At 39.2% G+C, this 17,874-nt stretch overlaps 1 long non-coding RNA gene and 1 pseudogene across 1 annotated transcript; one reads left to right on the top strand and one right to left on the bottom strand.

The window, feature by feature from the left end:
* Positions 1-519: 519 nt before the first annotated feature.
* Positions 520-5,114, bottom strand: LOC149005148 (uncharacterized). The gene is made up of 4 exons (XR_016169921.1): positions 4,969-5,114; positions 3,169-3,440; positions 2,838-2,931; positions 520-932 (listed from the first exon to the last, which is right to left on the bottom strand). It is a non-coding gene; the product is annotated as an uncharacterized LOC149005148 (long non-coding RNA).
* Positions 5,115-12,697: 7,583 nt separating this feature from the next.
* Positions 12,698-13,839, top strand: LOC149005147 (exocyst complex component EXO70C2 pseudogene; annotated as a pseudogene).
* The last annotated feature ends 4,035 nt before the right edge of the window (positions 13,840-17,874 follow it).

The following is a 17,874-nucleotide window of genomic DNA, read 5'->3' as shown; positions in this document are numbered from 1 at the left end:
CTTCAAGAAGCCATTCTTGCACATTGCCTTCGCCGGACAATCCAGTGTCCGTCTATTCCCGCAGATCGTCACTGCTCTAATACCAATTTTGTAAGAACCCACAAATCAAATGCAAAACTAATATTATTTAATTAATAGAATAACGAAGGACAATGATAGACTGGTTACAATTGTGCCAGTCAGCCCCACAACACACTACTGCCCAAAGCCTACAGCTGCCCAAACACTCATAAAAATAATCCCCCCTACTACTCACATCTTACCCCTATTTATAACCCCTAATCATCCCTAATCTCCCCTCTCTCCTTCACTATAGCATAATACTACAATCCCAGGGCCCTATCATAGATCAATGCATAAAAGTCCAAAGTACCCATTGTCACATCCACCCAGCCGGTATCCTATCTGGCATACCCGGGATGTGATCCACAGCCCGAAGATCAAGATCGAGCGGTGATGCCTCCCACATACACGACAACGGTCAATTGAATAGAAAAGATAATCAATCAGAGTGCGGAATTTATCAAGTATTAATTACATATAAAGTAATCTCAAAAGAGAAAGAGTGATCAGGAGTCACTCCTTCAAATATAGCGGAAAGTGGTTAATCAATCTCAGTTACATCCAAAATCAAGAATAAATCCATAAGAGTTAAAGACAATATATCCGGGTGTTTAACAGTAATCCAGGGAAATGGGGCACTACACAAAGGTTTCTTTTATCCTAATGATTGTTTCTTCATAAGTGTGGATGAAGTGAACCCAGCACGGCCACTCCCTCATCATGGTGGGGCTAACCCTGGTACGAACCATAATCCTCCTCGGCACAATAATCCTGACTCTCATCATAGCCATCACCCGAAGGGTAGTATGCAGGATCATAGCTCGGGTCGTAGAGTGCGCCATCAGAGTCTTCTACACCTGCAGGATAATCTAACAAATTGCACAAGAGGAATGAGTTCAAAAGAACTCAGCAAGGCAAGTCGTTTCATAATACACAATTCATTCGATACAAGTCATGATATGATGCAAGATGATATGAGACAGTGATGACATATGATTATAACCCTAAGTATGCTAGTCTCTAAGGTAGACATGCTTTAAGCCATAGCACCATACTTCTTTAGGTCGTCTGTCACTCCCCCTCAATCATACAAGATATCTTGGGTCTGCCGGGGTAATTGGGTAAAGTCCTCATCAAACCATGGCTAGGGTTAAGTCACCACTCTCTCACATTACCATTGGTATAAGTACTGGCGCATGTCACGGCATAGCCTAGCCCAATGCAAGTCATCTACTCAGTCGTATCATGTCAGATCCGGATACTTTCCATATGGCACCGACCAGCTCGGTTCCGTATCCTTCACGCTAGAGTCAGCGTATCCTATGGCACCGACCAACTCGGACTACGGACTCATCAACCCTATTGGTCATCCACAAATGGTAAACGGGAAGCTCTCACATCCTCTCACGGGTTGGTTACCGGTCTTGAGCGCCCGTGAACCCAGGTCTATCCATTTGCAACCCTACTAATAAATGGCCCCTTTCGGGTATCCGCAGTATGGTTTAAGTCCTCTCACGGAGTGGTTCCCAGTCTCGAGCGCCCATCAACCATACTCTACCACGAGTTGTTCGGTCTCAATACCCTTCCGATTCGGGTCTGATACGACAAGGAATATCCGAACCATACACCTTGATAATCCTATGTATGTCATCCAATAACTCGAGAAAGTGTCGATGGACACCTTCGGAGAATATCCCATACTATTCCCTCCGATGTCCAAGGACTTAAGTGTCGGAAGGACACTTCTCAATCCCATATCATACCTAGTCATTCACAAGTTCAATCTCATCATACCATATCAAATCAATAATTCATCATATAATTAAAGGCATGTCATAGCATGATGAATCATATACATAATCATAAAGGATAATTAATCATGATATTCCGAATGACATATAACATACCATTATTGATAAAATGCATATAATAGTCATGCATGGTTAAGGTATACACATAGAAAATATATCTACTGAGTTCTCAAAGTATAAGTATGTTTACATAATCAATGTACTTGAGTTAACGACCGTCCTTACCTTAATCGACTCGTAAATAAAATAATGATCACCAAGAATAGTCCTAAAAGTCAGTGTTGGTACCCTAGACAACATACAAGTAACATTAAAGAAGAAAAAAATCGAATCGGAGGTCAAACGAAGCAATTTGGCCAAGTACAGGGATGTTAACATATCTTGGTTGACTGGTTTGGTCGACTGTCAGTCGACCAAGGCAGTTGACCAAGACTTGTTAGCAATGGGCATAATTGAAGATTTGGTCTGAAACGGACCTTCCGATGCTCCGATCGACATGAAATTTGGAGGGCATAATTATACTAATATGAGGACACTACACACTAAATTTCACGATGATCCAACGGTCCAATTATAAATACCCAAATCGAAACCCTATGTTCTATATGATAAATATCAAGAATCGAATTGGAATTGATTGAAATTGTAAAGAATGATGGGAACCAATCAAGTGAATGCCAAGAATTAAATTAGAGTCATGAATTCATAATAATCTAGACCTAACATGCATTTACATATCAGTTTTGAATCAAGACAAGGTTGAAATGAAAGGAATCAAAGCAATGAAATGTAAGCAATCCTAATTGGAGCATAACATAGCAAGAGTGGGGTGATAATCATGGAATTGAAAAGGGGAAACTCATGGTTTAGTGTTTGCAAGGTTGCAGCACCTCAACCATGGTCTTAAGGTCATAAATTGATAGAAAAATGAGTAGATTAGAAGAAGAATAGGAGGAATCATACCTTGAGTTGATGATTGAGGTGCAACACTAATGATTGTAGTCAAGGACCTTCACAAACACCAAGAAAAGCCCAAGAGAGTGTCAAACCTCGTGCTCTGGAGTGCCAATGATTAGTTTAGGTCCTCATTCACGAGTTCAAAAAAGGTAGGGTCAAACTAGGAAGTAATTTTGTAAATTTAAGAAATCATTACTGCTGGTCGACTAGCTGGTCGACTGTCAGTTGACCAAGGCTTGACAGCAATTTCAAGAGTGGATTTGGAAGGCCAGACATATCCAAATTGAGCTAGGTTTTCTCCTACAAATCAATCAACAAGTCTAGTTTTAAGAAATACCTTCGGATTGATCACGAGGGTCCAATAGGTGCTTCAACTAATTCAATCTTCATCGATGAGCAGATTTTCACTCAACAATGACAATGTGCTCAAGTAAGGGGCATCATTGTCAATGCCCATGGGCTCTGGATCAAGTATTGAATCTTCAACTACTAGGGCCCACAAGTATCTTCTACCTCCACTTTGGGTCTTCGAACCTGCAACAGTATAAAATCCTGGCCGGGTCAGGGTTAGGATAAGGCCGGATTTTACACCCATTCATATGTCAAAACCTGAAAGCAAATGAAGCCAAATTATGAAAGTACAACATCAATAACTCCTGCTTGGAGGTTTGGAGGCAAATCGGTTCAAGAAGAACAAAACAAGTATAAATATTTCTATAGTCACCTGACTCACCTCAACCTCCAAGCCGTCAAAGGAGTTCACAAGAACCCAATCTGCTTTATCTATATTGGAGAATTGATTCAAAACTAGCTCCATGTATGATAAGATCCTACTACATAAACAAAAGATCGTAGTTCTTTCGGTTCAAGTGGTGGTAGCCCAGGAACTGAAACGGTACCACTCCCTTCTTCACATTGTACTATATGTTGTCAACAGCGCAACACTGAGTGAAGAATAATTGATGTAACCCAACCAAACTCTTTGGCTACATCTAAAGCCCATGGCAAGAAAGGATCATAAACAAGGAAAGTGAAAGAATAACCTAAGTCAATCTGTTTCTTTATGAGCTCAGTTAAGGTTTCTGAACCCCTTTCTCTTACACATGAGAGAGTTTTGCATGCTTTCAGCTTCTTAGAAAAAACCATCATCAAAGCCATCTTAGATGGTTTCACTACCAACTGAACTGGTTTCGGATTCCATGGATTTGGAGATGAATATGGTTACTACAAGTGTGGCTTTTGGGCCTTTTGAGACAAAACGTTTGGAGAATTGGAGGGTTGGGTTTATGTGGCCTTGGCTTGGGTTTGGAAACACTAACACAGCCCGTGTGAGCTTGTTGTTGATTCTCCATTCCCTCTCCTCCCTCTCTCACTAACTACTCTTCTTCTTTCTCTGCTGATCTATATATATAGTGCCCAAGGTACCAGACGATCAATATTGATGTGGGTACAGCTAGAACTGAAAATTATTCATCCAACACATTCATAAGTACCGAAAAAATTACAAAGGGAGAGAAACAAACAGTGACATTATTTATTTGATAACCCTTCCTTTGATCCCTGATGTGAGATATTATTTCTTTGCTCTCTGATTCAACCTCCAAGTTATCCACAGTGTTATGGTTTTGAGAAGCCCAATTCACATAGGAGTGCCTCTCCAGCTTAAATGCTTTCAAGGCAAATCGTTTTAGATTTGAAGTAATAAAATTGTTGAAAATTTGAAGGAAAAAAATCTTCCAAAAGACACATAGCATGTTACAATAATTTTCTTCTTCCACTAAAAGAAAAACAAATTGCGACCACAGAACACTGTAATTACAGTAACTCAACAAAAACAGAATATACACTTGATCTACTAATGCCAAGAGTTACAAGACTTCTTGAAATTGACATTATGATTTATATTTTCTTCTTCCTCTAAAATATAAACAGATTGCAAACGAAAGGAAGCAAAACTCAGATACAAGAGAAAGCCATATAAATGACTGTTCTTCTCACAAATTTAAGAAGTCATGTCATCTTGGAAGAAGACAAACCAAAAGTGAAGATCCCACCAAACCAAGAGTAAACACGAGAGAGAAACAAAAGTTCATCGCATTTGGAGGTAATATAGTAAAAAGAAGACTCAAAATCCTACCTTTGATGGAGTTTTCTGCAATCCATTGGGAGTGGGAGAGATGATGGAGTCACGGTATCGACTACTGAACTCGCTGCTTGGAGGACGACGAAGACGACAACGACTATGAGGAAAAAGATCGGGCTTGCGGCTTGAAGGTAGGGTGCAGAGAGATACACGAGAGTGAGGAGTTCGTTTGTTTCAAGGCTTTTGATGCTTTTAAGGTGAAAATACACCGATGCCCTCCATCAACGCCTTGCCCATGTTTGAACCCATGTGTGCCCTGCATTTTTGAAAGAAAGTGTGTCTGTGCCCAAGAAGCTTCGATTTGGAGCTTCTTCAAATATTGTGCCCAAAACCTGGTTTCAACACACTTTTGTTGAATCAACACATTTATAAACTGGTTTGCCATACAAGATTTTGGCAACTTTTGTGCCAAAATGGGCAAATGGCACAAAATAATTTTGTTGGGAGCATTACCATTCAATCCCTAAGTAACCAAGTTGCCTCTTGTAAGGGTGCATTGACCTATTGTCACACCCCACCCGTCGGTCTCGGTTACCCGCCCGACAACCCGTGGGTGCGATCCGTCACAAGATCCAAGGTTTTAGTCTATCAACAATATTTAAGACAAATACAGATAATCATGAGCAAAGAATATTCAATAACTGAATTAAATGAATTACAGAAGCCCAAAATGCTCCAATATCAAAGGAAAGAAAATAAATAATAAAGAATAAAACAAAAAGAGGGTAGCGGAATAAAAGTATTTGTATCAGTTTCTTTCCAGTTTGTTTCTCTAAGTCAATGAACTTAGATTCCAGTTTAATAAGGTGAGGGGTTCTCCAATTCTTCTCCAGTCTCAAGCGCAACCGCCTCGACCACCTTTCGCCTCCCGACCATCAACCGGTGCGATAAGCGCACTCCATGCACCCGCAGAACTCCCGCACATGCTATTTCCATCTCCCATGGCGGTGCCACATCTTCTTCAAACGGGATGGTTCCTTCATAGGGAACCAGCCCATCTTCGATACAAATCCTTCTTCTCGTATAGGCTAAAAACATACAAAGAATAAAGGAATGAGTTCTAAAGAACTCAGAAGAAACAATCATATATCTCATCCATCATCCAAAAATGCCATGATACAACAAGATAATATGAATGAATGCAAAACATGAATGATGCTATGATTTCTAACTATGCAAGTCTCTATTAGCTGACATGCTTTAAGATAAACACCAGCCCTCCTCTGGGTAAGTCTCATCACTCGATCCGGCAAGGACTCGGTTACCTCTCGTAGGGATCCGAGGAAAAAGGGAAAGTCCACACGGCTCACAAACCATGGTTAGGGGTTAAGTCCACACTCTCTCACCACGACCATTGGTAATGAGTATCGGCGCATGTCCGGGTTTCTAATCCAATGCAAGGTCATAATGGTTACATGTCTACATGAAGTCCAGATACATCCCCTATGGCACCGACCAACTCGGTTCAAGTATCCTTCGCAACCTAGGAGTAAGAATCCTCACGGATCGGCTACCTCTGTTGGACTCTACTCCTTAACCCTATGGTCATCCACATATCATTGGGGCGGATGCTCTCATGATTCCTCCCGACACCCGGTCCGGTCCTTGGACATCCATGAGCCCAACCCTAACATATGCAACCCTACCATTTCATGACCAACGGTGGACCACCAAGTCTCAGTCATCACGGGTCACTCGGTTTCAATCCCCCTACCGAAAGGGTAGTAGCATGTGGGGTACCTAGCCATGCAATCTAGACTCATCCTAACAATGTCATCAATTAATCATGATAGTGTTGAAGGTATCGGCAGAGCATGTGTCCCATTCCACGACCTCCGATAACATCAGCCAAGATATCCCAAAAGGAACACCTCAACTATCATAATCATAAACCAATTACCATAATCATATAACATTCACAATTCATCATGTAATTATGAAATCAAAGCAAACAGCAGTAGTATATTAGAAATAAATACAACTACCGCAGCATATAACAATATAAATCAAGACTAACAATTATCAGATTAACATGTTCAAGTATATGTAGATAGATAAGATAGACTGTCCTTACTTGCATATAATCGAAACATCCGTAAAATGGAATCCAAAGTAACTATTAGTAGACTTTTCTTTTAAACAAGTAATCACCTAAACACGGGGTTATTAGAATATATAAGTCACATAAATCAATTTGAATCAGAACCGAAATCCAAATGGTCACTGTTTACCAGCCGGTCGCTTGTGCCGGTCGCTTAGGTTAAGCGACCGCCACTAGTGACGGCCCCAAAAACAGTGAGTTTCAATCCGAAACTCAGGCTTCTGATTACTCGATTTCAATCCGGTTTTCGAGTAATCTCATCCTAAGTCTCGAATTAAACACTCCCTAAGCCAAAAGGGTAAGAGAAAACAATCCACTAACATCAATAGATTACCCCTAACCCTCTCCTTGATTGGATTTACCATCTCACGGAAGTAGGGTTCCGTTTAGGTTATTCCATCTCAAGTAGATTAATAAAGAGGTAAAGAATATCCAAGGGGTAATCACAGAGACGAGGGAAAAAGGGTAAAACCAATCTAACGGAGAAAAGAGAGTAGAGAACGAAGGGTTAGTTCAATACCTCACACCAGAAAACTAGAGAAGAAGAGAACTGATCTTCCAAGCCACTGTCAGTACTCCAGAGACTCTTTCGGATCTTCCCCGCAGCCGTCTAAACTCCCAAATAAGCAACCACGAATAAAGTAATCGTTAACGAGATGGAGGTTGCCTTTTATAGAAGTCTGGGGGAAAAATAGGGCAAAATCCCCGAAAACAGACCGAGCGGTCGATTGGGCCGGTCGCTTGGGTTAAGCGACCGCCACTAGTAACCGCCCCCATGTAATTTGCCATACAAGGGTGCTTTTACTAGGGGGTTGATACCCAAGGCCAACCTAGCCCTAAATAAGAGATGGGGGAGATCTTACCTTCATTCCGGACATCTCTGAACAACACCTGACTTCCAGAATTTCCCACTCCAGCCAAGGCAGGCTTTTCAGATAAAGGATTAATATCCATGGGTCCTGGGTATGGATCATGGGCTTCAATCCGGATACTCCACAAGTTCACCCGACTAGACCTTCGGGTTCTCGGACCTGGAATACGGATCTCGGGTTAGAAATACGGGGGGTATTACACCTATGGTGGATCTTCTATCAGTTGAACTTCCTGGTTACTGTCCAATCTACATTAGTGAAAGCCTAAATTAACAACAGATTTGATGAGAATTGGTTTTCAATTTTTTGGGTAATTTTCATTTGGACCCCTTGAGATTTGATTCAAGTAATTTTTAGTCCCTAAGAAAAGGACTTTTTTCATTTGCCTCTCCTATGATATCCAAAAAAACTAAGGACCAAGGTGTTACTTTTCACCTGAAATTAGGCAAAATCTTGCTAAAATGTCGCCATCTATGTACTGTGCGAAGTGAAGTTCCCATTGAAATCTGAAGGTGAAATTTCGGTAATTTGGTGAAATTTCATTCGAATTTTGGAAATTATGTTGAAATCTTGAAGGTTTTTGCCAACTTTTGTAAAATTCCAAGGGGTTGTGCCATATAGGGCTTATAACTATAGATATGGATATGGTGGAGCATATGGTGGTTCATCTACTGATTGTAGTAGCATGCCTGCATATGGGTGTAGAGATGGATCAGGTGTATCATTTGTGGATTCCATTGTTGGATATTCATTAGGAATAGCACAACCAGTTATGCCAATGATAGACTATACGGATAACTTTATCTGTACCATGTTATGGCATGCATATGTCCAGCATTTAGAGTACTCTTCTATGACCCAGGGGATGAATCCAACCTGATACATACTTGTATACTAAATTCTATTTGTTGTTGCATTTTAATGAAAATCTCTGTGTTGTACTGCATGATATCCATATTTATATTGGTTAAAATGCATGCTCCATGCTTTCAGTTTTGCCTACGTATATCCAAGCATGTGCCGATCAAGAACATCACTTTGGATTAGGTTTTAGGCAAAAATAACACTCCCAGTGTGTTTATTGGCCTCAAATTAAGTTGGACATTGAAAAACAAGCCAAAATAACCGAAAAAACCCATTGCAATTAATGGTCGAAATTTTGGTATTTTGGTCATCTTGGTACTGAATGTTCAAAACTAGTGAAATTTTGCACCTTGCAAAGGACACACCATTATTTTTTAAGGACCAAAATACCTTTTACTCTGAAGCCATCTAGATTGCACAATGCAAGCCGAATAAAATCTGATGTTGTATATTAAAAAACTAGGGTGTACTTGTAATTTTAAGTTTCTTATTTTGTATTCAAGGGTTTTCAATATTTTTAATTCACAATACCATACTATGGTTAAACTTAAGTCGAACTTTATGACTAACCAAAACCTAAATTGTGACATCCACCCAGCCAGTACCCTATCTGGATAACCCGGGGGAGTGATTCACAGTCCCACCGATCAAGTTTAGGAAAGATCATGGCCACTTAGCACAATAATTTAATAAAAAGAAAGAACAAATCTTTGTATTCAAGTAATTTAATAATAAAAGTCAAGGAAAGGATCTCAGAAGGATCACGAAGAACATCAGAGTGCGGAAATGTTACAAATAGGATTAATAGTCAGAGTGTGAAAAGAAGGGGGAAACCCATCCTATAATAATAGTGGAAGGTAGATCGACTAAAAATAATGGTTACAACCGGTTCCCAAAGAGAAGGGGAACAAACTAAACTACGGTCTTAACGAATCAAAAAAGAAGTTAAAAAGAAAATGGGACGATATCCTAACACTAGCACACAAGTGCAAAAGCCGAACTACTCCAGATAAGTCTCAATCTCGGACTGCTAGTCTTCACCAATGTAGTCACCAAATCAGTAGTGTAAGAGTCATCAACTTGGTCTTCATAGTATTGACCATCATAGTCAATAGTAATAGTACCTGCAGAAAAGTCTAACAAAAGATGTTGCAAAAAGGAGTGAGTTCAAAAGAACTTAGCAAGGCAGTTATTCCATAATGACATAGATACATGATACAAAACATAACATGATGCAAGATGGTATGAGACAAACGATGCAAGTATGAAACTAACTCTATGTATGCTAGTCTCTATGGTAGACATGCTTTAAGTCATACCACCATACTTCTTTGGGTAGGTTTCAAATCACTCTTCCCTCAACCATCTCGGTATCTTGGGTTCTCTGGTGGTACTTAGGTCCTGCATCCCTCTCAGACATTCCTTGGCTGGGGATTTGGTCACCACTCTCTCACATCACCATTTGGTATAAGTATTGGCGCATGTCACAGTGAAGCTTAGCCCAATGCAAGTCATCTACTCAGTCATATCAAGTCAGATCCGGATATGTCCATTCCTCCTCAACCATTTAAGATATCTTGGATCCTTTCCAGTATCCTTCACACTAGAGTCATGGATATTACTGACCGGACTCATCAACCCTATTGGTCATCCACAAATAGTAGACAGGAAGCTCTCACGTCCTCTCACGGATATGACTCATCGATCTTCAAGCGTCTGTGAGCCCAAGTCTAGTCATTTGCAACCCTACCAATGAATGGCCCCTTTTGGGTATCCGCAATGCCATTTATGTTCTCTCACGGGATGGTTACCGGTCTTGAGCGCCCACAAATCCACACTACAACCACTGGTCGTTTGTTCTCAATGCCCTTCCGATTTGGGTCTGATACGACAGGGACATCCTAGCCATACAACTAGACAAGTCCTATGTATGTCATCCAATGATTCAGGAAAGCGTCAAAGGGCATCTTCGGAGAACATCCCATACTCTTCCCTCTGATGTCCAAGGACAGAAATGTCAATAGGACATTCCCCAATCCCAAATAATACCTATTCAATCACATTCTCAATTCCATCATATCAGACATAAATGACATTTCATCATATAGAAAGATACATAGCATAACATGATCAATTACATATGAAATTATTAAGAATACATAATCATGACAACAAAAGAATATGTAAACATGGCACTACTATACTTGAAGTACTTATAACTGTCATATAATGTAGGAAATATAATAAAGAAAGTAAATCTACTAAGTCTCTAACATAGAAGCAAGAATCATATAATCTATGTAATTATGGTAACAACCGTCCTTACCTTGAGTCGCGATGATGATAATCCAATAATCTCAAAGAATGATCCAAAGATGGTATTAAGACCCTAGACAAACATAAATGAAAGATTAGAGAATAACGGGAAAATCGGAGGTCAAACGGGTCAAAACAGCGAAGGACACAGTTTAGCAACATGCTTGGTCGATGCACAGTCTTGGGGCTGCATAGTGGATTTTGATGATTTGGTCTGAAATCGGTCTTCCGGGGCTCAGATCGATCCGAAACTTAGAGGGATGATTAATAACAGTATAAGGACACTAATTAGCAAGAATTTAACATAATCTAATGGCCCAATTGAAAACCCCTAAATTGAAACCCTATGTTCTAAAATACAAGAACATAGCATGAAGTGAAATCAAATGAAAAAGCAATGAAAATGGAGGGATTAGCTAGGGGAACTGATGGATAATGGGTTAGAATCATATGCTAGCATAGAACATAGGTTTAACCCATTACATATCTCAGTTTAGGTCAAGAATGCAAGATGTTAAAAAGAAGTTTATAGAAATGCATATGTAAGAATCAAAATAAGAGTATATCATAAATAGGAATGGAAAGAGATCATGGATTAGTGAAGAATGAACACTTGGAGTGATGGTTGCAAGGTTGTAGCATCAACTCCAAGGTTACAACAGTAGAAAAGAGGAGAAAAGAGTAGGATAGAGAGTGAAGATGAGAGTTCATACCTTGTAGATGATAATGGAGACAAGAATCAAATGATTGACAATGATTTTGGTGGAATCTTCTTCACCAATACCAAGGAAGAGCTTTGGGGAACCTTCTCCACGTTCTTAGGTGTTGCAATGATTAGAATAGGGTTCAAAACACGAGGCTAGCATAAATAGGGTAGGGAATATTCCAAAGGAATCATTAACTTGAGTCTGGGAAGCTTTGGTCAATGCTCCTTGTTCGATGGCATCGACCAAAGAGGATCGACCAAACAAGTTTCAGCAGAAAAATCAGTACTAGTTCAGCAACTTCGGACAGAGATTCGGAGGGCTATACAGGGTCAAATTGAGTGGGTTTTTCTTCTACAAGTAAATCAAGAAGTCTAGTTTTCAGAAATACCTTTGGATCGTGCTTGAGAGTTCATTAGGTCCACCAACTAAGCTTATCTTCTTTAGGCTGCAGGTTCAAAACAATCACTGACAATGCATCCAAATATGGAGCACCATCAACCATATCCATGGGTTTCGGGTCAAATACCATGTCTTCTATAGAGAGGGCCCATAGAGACCTCTTCCTTCACTTCGGGACATTAATCCACCCTAAGGGAAAGGTTGGATATGACTTCCTAAGGCTTTCAAAGAAAATAACAATGAAATCAAGGTCCAACTTCAAGGTCTAACATCAAACAAGTCTTTCTTCACCCAAAACAAATAGGGTGTCCTGGCTAGGTTTGGGCTGGATTTCACATAAATAATTGATCAAACCTCATAGGAACTGCTCAATTTTGGCTAAAATTTGAAGAACTAACAGGATTAAGGTCTTCAAGTGGTGTGGTACCATCTTACTCGCTAGCGAATCTAGAATCTATAAAGTCATGTTTCAGGAAAACCCATCGCTCTCTGAGTCCTTTGGCAAACTTGCTTATGTCATCTTCATTCAGCTTCTCAATTGTGGAAGCCGTTGCAATGATGAACCGTTCTGCAGAGAAGCTATTCAAATTTCTGGATATGTATGAAGCATTGTGGGACATCACGCCTGAATTAGATAATTTGTTCTCTGAATAATCCATTGAGGATCACAAAAACGAGATATCCTTTGCTCTTTGTGGGCTACGTAAGTCAACCATCTGCATTTTCTGCAACCTTGCGAACAAAATCAAGAATGACACCAAAAAACTCTAATCCTAGGTGGTGATGTTCATCCCTTGACATGCTACACTATGAATTACCTGAAATACATATGTGAATACCATTAAACATTGGAGCATATCTTCCAAAAACACTAGAAGATCGATCAATCCAATGTCGCCGGATCAAATAAGGAAGGTAGCCCTCACGCCAATGCAAACTAGGAAGAGAAGTGTTTGCCGATCATGGTACAATTGATGATGGTGGGGAATATGTTAGGATCAAATGTAGAAGCAAAATCAAAGATCTACAAGGATGATTTGTTAAACCACATTTTCTTGATGAACAACGGTAGGTATATAATGCAAAAGACCTAGGGTTCCAAGGAAATCTACGAATTGATTGAGTATCCATGATGTCAAAAGAGGTCATCTGATGTCAGGCAATACCTTAAGAATTATCAGTGGGAGACACGGAATAAAGTGTTGGGTTGTATTAGAGATTAGGGATTGCAAGTGGATGGAAAAGTAGCAAGTTAGTCTGAAAGATAACAGATTATCAATTTATTAATGCTTCTTTACCCAATGGGCCTTTGGAATTGGGTAAAAATTTATTAATCAAGACCTTCAATGCCACTTTTGAACATATTCAATAGTCCTAGAGCGCATGGATTGTGATTGACACACAACTTCAATATGACCTTAGGGTTTTGGTATCTGCAATGGTGATACCAGCTTAACGGTCATTCTTAGGGAGTTTTATGCAATATTTGGATTCAGACAGGAAATCGAATAAGTACATAAAGTGTTGCTCGGAGGATACTGAGTCGTCCATGGATTAGCTATTTGAAGATACTTTTAGGTTTTGGTTTGGTATAAAGTTTGATTGAGTACAAGGAAAGGGTATGATATTGCAAATTTGAAATGTTGAAAGCCTTTAAATATAAATTTTTAAAAACTAAGAATTACAAGTACACCCCACCTTTTTAATAGTTACCATCGGATTTAGTTGGGCTTACATGGTGCAATCTTGATGGCTCCAAAGCATAAGGGTGTTTTTGGTCATAAACATAATGGTGTTGAATGGTTTGAGAAATCTTGACGTATGTCTGAGTGGCATAGGCAGCCTTTATTTATAAAAAAAGATGTAACATATTTAAAAACGGATATTCCCAATGTGGGACTATTACAATTTACAACAACATTCTAGTGACGGAGAATTCTACCCTTCTTAATATTAACTGTATTACAACACTCCCCCTCAAGTTAGTGTATAAATATTTATCATGCTCAACTTGCTAGTAATATTACCAAAGGCTTTAGAACTCAAACTCTATGTGAGCACATCAGCCTTTTAGTTGTCAAATGACACAAAAGAGATATGGATCGGTCCACACTTAATCTTCTCTTTGATGAAGTGTCTATCAATCTCCACATGTTTGGTTCTGTTATGTTGTATGGATTATGAGCTATAGTAATTGTTGATTGGCTATCAAAATGCAACTATATGGGTCTCCTAAAATTGTGGTCTAGGTCTTGAAATAGTCCTTTTAACCATGGTTATAAATTCGTCCGCCTAGGCGGCAAAGCGGTTTTTGAACCGCTTAAATTGTGACCACTTAACTAACGGGCTGATTTCTTGCCGCTTTTTTGCTTTGGCACTACTGCTTTGCCACCTTTTGCGCCATATTGCCGCCTAGATGCTAAAGCAACCACTTTTTTTACATTTTTTAATTTGTGCATATTATTATTATTTTTTTAATCATAATTTATTCTACAATGCCGTAAATAAATTTAAATATGTGAACCATTTTGGAATCGAGGCCCAATTTGCGAATGAACTCCAAGGCCCAAAGTGCCTGTCAACAACAGAATGTGAAGCATGAGCCGTATTCACTGATTACTGATATAGTACATACTATTTTTTTTCATTTTCATTTTTCACATTGATTTCTAATATAGTACATACTACATAAATACATAATTATTGTTATGAATCTTATGATGTTTGATGAGATGAAGTTATGTTTTTATTCTTTTTTTGGATAGTTTTTCATAATTGTGATTCTTGAATTTTTTTATTTTTTTATTTTTTATTTTTTATGAAAGTGATTGTTGAACGTTTGTTTAGTACTTTAGTTTATTATAAAAAGTAGTAATCTTAAAATATTGACTAAACCGCTTTTATTACTTTATTGCCGCCTAAGCGCCGCTTAGTCGCCTAATCGCCAAGACGGAGCCTCAATCGCTTTGGTCGCTTTACCGCTTTAATAACCATGCTTTTATACATAACACCGCACAAATTCCTTGTGTCATTGCTTTAAACTCAGCTTCAATATTGGATCTAACAATCATTGCTTGTGTTTTACTCCTCTAAGTTACTAGGTTTCTTCCCTCAGAAGCACAATACCTAGAGGTAGATCTTCTATCATCAAGACATCCGTCCCAATATGTATTTGTATATGCCTCAATCTTTAGGTGTCCATGAGGGAAAATCAAATTCCTTTTCCTAGAGTAGCTTTCAAGTACCTTAAGATTCAGTAAACAACATCTAGGTGTGAAGAATAGCGATCGTGCATATACTGGCTCACCAGACTAACAACAAAGGTGATATTTGGTCGAATCGGCAACAAGTAAATCATCTTCCTGACTAATTTTTGATAGTTGGTCTTATCAATTGGCTCTCCTCCTTTTGCCTTTAAGTGCAAATTGGGCTCAACGGGAGTTTCAGTTTCTTTGCACCCTAACATCCCAGTTTTAGTCAACAAATCTAGAGTATACTTTCTCTAAGTGAGAGAAATACCACTGGCTGAATATGCCAATTCATGACCTAGAGGTACCTGAGTATCCATATCCTTGATTTTAAATTCTATACCCAAAAACTTCTTCTGGGCTGGAATTTCTTCTTCACTACTTCCTATGATAACTATATCATCTACATACACAAGCAATACATTGCAGAGGGATCCTTCTTATTAATGAATAAAGTATGGTCAACATTGCTCTGTTTATAGCTAGTAGACACCATAGCTTTATAGTACCTCCCAAACCAGGCCCTTGGAGATTGCTTTGATGCATACAATTCTCTCTTCAACCTCCCACTTCATGTGTTCATTCCTTGCTAAAGTTTAAGCCCCTTCCATTTCTACCTATGCTATACTCTCATTTTGATTATTGTATATGCATTTCCATGATTTTCTTCTTAGCAACTTGTTTTCTTGTCCTAAATTGATTAGGTAAGGTATGCTAAGTCTAATCCTATGCTAGAATTTGATTGTAATCTATTGCATATCACTTTCCCCTAGCTGATTCCCTAGTTTTCCTAGCAATTGCATTTGATTTCATTTGAAAACTATGATTCTAGTATATAGAACCTAGGGTTTCAATTTGGGGATTCCTATTTAGACCATTGGATTATGCTAATTACTTGCTAGATAGTGTTCTTATACTGTTACTAACAATCTCTCCAAATTTCGGAGTGATCCGAGCTCCGGAAGATAGGTTTCAGACCAAAATTCACTATTCAGCCCCGCAGTGTTCACTTGGTCGATTGGGTTAGTCAACCAAGTCAGTCAACCAATTGATTGCTGAATTGTGTAATTTTCCGATTTGATCCATTCGACCTCTGATTTTCCCGATTTCAAATCTAATATTTCATCTATGTTTGTCTAGGGTCTAAATACTAATATTTCATCTATGTTTGTCTAGGGTCTAAATACTATCTTTGGATCATTCTCTTATAATCATTGGAGCATCTTCATCTCGACTCAAGGTAAGGATGGTTATCATCATAAATGCATAGACTATGTGATTCTTACATTGATGTTGACATTTTAGTAGGCTTAGCTTCTTTGTTGTATTTAAACATCATATGACTGCTGTACATACTTTCAGACAGTAGTACCATGTTTATATACTCTTGCTTATCATGACTAGTCATTCTTATCAATTACATATATGATTGATCATATGATGTTATGACTTATCTTTTAATATGATGAAGTATCACTTATGTATGATATGATGAAATTGTGAATGTGATTGGATAAGTATGATTTGGGATTGGGGAATGTCCTTTTGACATTTCTGTCCTTCGACATTGGAGGAAATAGTATGGGATGTTTCCGAAGATGCCCATCGACGCTTTCCTGGATTATTGGATGTCATATATAGGACTTGTCTAAAGGTGTTGGCTAGGACATCCTTGTTGTATCAGACCCAAATCGGAAGGGTATTGAGACCGAACGACCCGTGGTTGTAATGTGGGTTTATGGGCGCTCAAGACTGGTAACCTACCCGTGAGAGGACATAGATCGCATTACGGATACTCGTTGAGGCCATTTTTGGTAGGGTTGCAAATAGCTAGACTTGGGCTCATGGGCGCTCAAGACCGGTAACCAACCCGTGAGAGGACGTGAAAGCTTCCCGTCTACTATTTGTGGATGACCAATAGGGTTGATGAGTCCGTAGTCCGAGCTGGTTGAGCTAATGATACGTGATCTAGTGTGAAGGATACCGAACCTAGTTGGTTGTAGCCATAGGGGAAGTATCCGGATCTGACATGATACGACAGAGTAGATGACTTGCATTAGGCTAGGCTTTACCGTGACATGCGTCAATACTTATACCAATGGTGATGTGAGAGAGCTGTGACTTAAACCCAGCCATGGATTGTCCCGAGGGATGCATGACTCAATTACCATCGGAGAACCTAAGATACTGGAATGGTTGAGGGACGAGTGATTTAAGACCTACCCAAAGAAGTATGGTGCTATGACTTAAAGCATGTCTACCATAGAGTCTAGCATGTATAGAGTTAGAATCATATTTGCATCATCTGTTTCATATCATCTTACATCATGCTTTGCTTTGCATCATGTGACTTATGTAATATGGAATAACTGCCTTGCTGAGTTCTTTCGAAC

The sequence above is a fragment of the Hakea prostrata genome, chromosome 9, assembly GCF_041222555.1.
Source record: "Hakea prostrata isolate BN-2017 chromosome 9, UWA_Hpros_2, whole genome shotgun sequence".
NCBI lineage: Eukaryota > Viridiplantae > Streptophyta > Magnoliopsida > Proteales > Proteaceae > Hakea > Hakea prostrata.
Note: the sequence above shows the minus strand (reverse complement) of the source record. Positions and strands in the feature narration are given on the sequence as shown.